The sequence below is a fragment of the Montipora foliosa genome, chromosome 6 (genome assembly GCF_036669935.1).
Source record: "Montipora foliosa isolate CH-2021 chromosome 6, ASM3666993v2, whole genome shotgun sequence".
Classification (NCBI taxonomy): Eukaryota; Metazoa; Cnidaria; class Anthozoa; order Scleractinia; family Acroporidae; genus Montipora; species Montipora foliosa.
Window position 1 is genome coordinate 59,673,860 of NC_090874.1, and position 2,500 is coordinate 59,676,359.

The following is a 2,500-nucleotide window of genomic DNA, read 5'->3' on the forward strand; positions in this document are numbered from 1 at the left end:
TTTCACGCAACTGCACATCAGCAGCTTCCACACTAGAACGCTTAACACTCTCAGCCGAATCACCTACTAAATTGGAAATCTGCCCCAACAAGGACCTGTTATTTTCAGCGAGCGAACTGCTGATAAATTCCCGCACTTCAGTGGGAACCGCTATGATTAAATAAACGCGAAGGAAGAAGACTCCAGAAAAACGAGCGAAGAGGACGACTAACTGACCTAGAATGATTCAAATCTCCCGCCAAAGCCCTAAATACCTCGTGAACAACCCCCACAACCACCTGCGAACCTCAAAATCGTGCCGTCATAATATTAATTTCTGACTAATTCATTCAGGCCAGTCAAACGTCAGAAATCACATTTTCCCTGTTGTAAAGTGTGACTATTGCACCTAGAAAAATGACGAATGATACGCATATACGCAGCCAGAGAGAGTCTAGTTGGACTCACGGTCAACACATCGGAATGGAAAATGATCTCTCTTAACACAAATACACTGGGTCTGCTCTCGATCTTACAGGCGCTTCACTCTATACTGGGCGCAATAAGTGTCACAACTTTTTTTGATAAAAAAAAAAAATTAAATGCATTCGATCAGTTTCTAAAGAGAAAATGCTGTGAAAAGTGCTGTTCGATTACGACTTCGTTCACAGTACATATATGGCCTCCTTCTGCCTTGCAGGCAATGGATCATTGGTATAGCACTTATTAAGCTCGTGACTGCGAAGACCCATTCTGGAGCTGCAAGGCCTGTGGCAGTGAGAAGACTGCGTAAATTATCGCGTTCGACGCGTGGAAGCCTTCTTGCTCTGTCTCTTCTCCACCCAGGTCCTCATCTTCTCTACCTCTGCCCGTTTGCAGCCCGCCTTTACAGCTACCCTCGACTTAATAAGTTCGTCAGCCAGCGATTCCGAGTTGCCGACACTGATTTTGGCTGCCTTCATGTCTCGTTTGCAGACGTCTTTGTAGCGAAAAGAAGCGGCCGCCCTGTCGATCGTTTGTCTTGAGCCAGCTACCCAGTCCATAGAGTAGGTCTTTTGGAAGGCGCTCGGGGCCCATGGCCTAGCCAGTGGCGTAGTCTACGCTGTGAGAGGAGGTACCGGATAGTTGGCAGTTCTGCAGTTTCAAGTACTTCCTGGTTGGTGATTTTATCCTTCGCGGTGATCTCAAGAATTTTGCGGAGGAATCTGAAGTGGAGTGTGTTCAGTCTAGCTTCTTGTCTCGTGTATGTAGGCCATGTCTCTCTCCCATACAACAGGGTGCTGCATGAGGACGCCGCATACAGAGCATTCAAGACACTATCCAGGGAGAGATTGGAGGTGATTGTTGAGACAAGGTACTTGTAGGCGTCCACAGAGTTAAGTGCTTGGTTGCTGATCAAGATGGTCAGCTCAGCATGGGTCCCCATTGTCAGTACCTCAGTCTTTTTGATGATGGTAAGGCCAAAGTCCTCGCAGGCAGTCGCGAAGCGGTCTATGATCGCTTGTTGTCGGCAAATAGCATCTCTCTTAATCAACAGCACTGTCTTCACTTTGGTCTCAGCGCGGAGACGAGTCAAGTTCCGTAGCTTTCTGTCGTGGCGTGTACGGTGGAGGAGGCTACCCTCACTGCAGAACTGGGGGGCGTGTGACTGAACTGAGGAGGAGAGAAAAGAAAATACCAAACAGGGTGGGTGCTCACACGCAGCCTTGCTTCTCTCCACTGTGAATTTTGAACGGGCGAAATCAAGAGTCCTCTTGGCGAAATATAACAAAAACATACATACACACAAACGAGATGCTTTATCAACTTTATTTATCTTCGAATTTAGGAGTACCTTACTAAGCGAATGTCTCCATCGTTGAGTTTATTGCTTTCCGTGGTAATTTTAGCCTTTTAACCACTTTCATCCGGATTAAGGATTTCGTTTTCGGATTCCCGATTTTAGGCAAACCCTTAGAAAAGAAGGATTTGCCGTGGAAAAGTAAGTTTTGCCGTGAGAAAGAAAGAAAGTTTTGCCGCGTGGAAAGGTAAGTTTTACCGTGGAAAAGTATGTTTTGCCGTGGAAAAGAAAGAAAGCTTTCCCGTGCAAACGTAAGTTTTCCCGTGGAAGAGTAAGTTTTGCCATGAGAAAGTAAGTTTTGCCGTGAGAAAGCAAGTCTTGCCGTGGAAAAGTAAGTTTTGCCGTGGCAGCTGTGGGCCACCGTAGTGGCCAGTGACACACTCACACACATCAGTGACACACTTGGCTATCGTCGCCTCGTGTGCCACTTTTTTGTTCTTACCACATTTTGACGTCATCTGTGAGCTATTACTGAACGGACGCACGGCAACATGGAATCTATTTGATAATAAGTACAGGATAACCTTGCAGTTGAAAATTATTATATACAAACACTCCCTTGTGAACAAATGAAACAGTTATTTCTCATTTCACTAACAAAAAAAGTTAATGTTGGAAAGAGCCAAGATTACCTCAAAACTATCAAAATAACGATGAAATGATATATGAAACGGATCATAT

The 2,500-nt window shown here is 45.4% G+C and overlaps 1 protein-coding gene across 1 annotated transcript in view; it reads right to left on the bottom strand.

Annotated features, from left to right (window-relative positions):
• The window catches only part of LOC138007983 (GSK3-beta interaction protein-like), a 14,967-nt gene that overhangs the window by 6,072 nt on the left and 6,395 nt on the right, over positions 1-2,500 (bottom strand). The gene's annotated exons all lie outside the window — the stretch shown is intronic.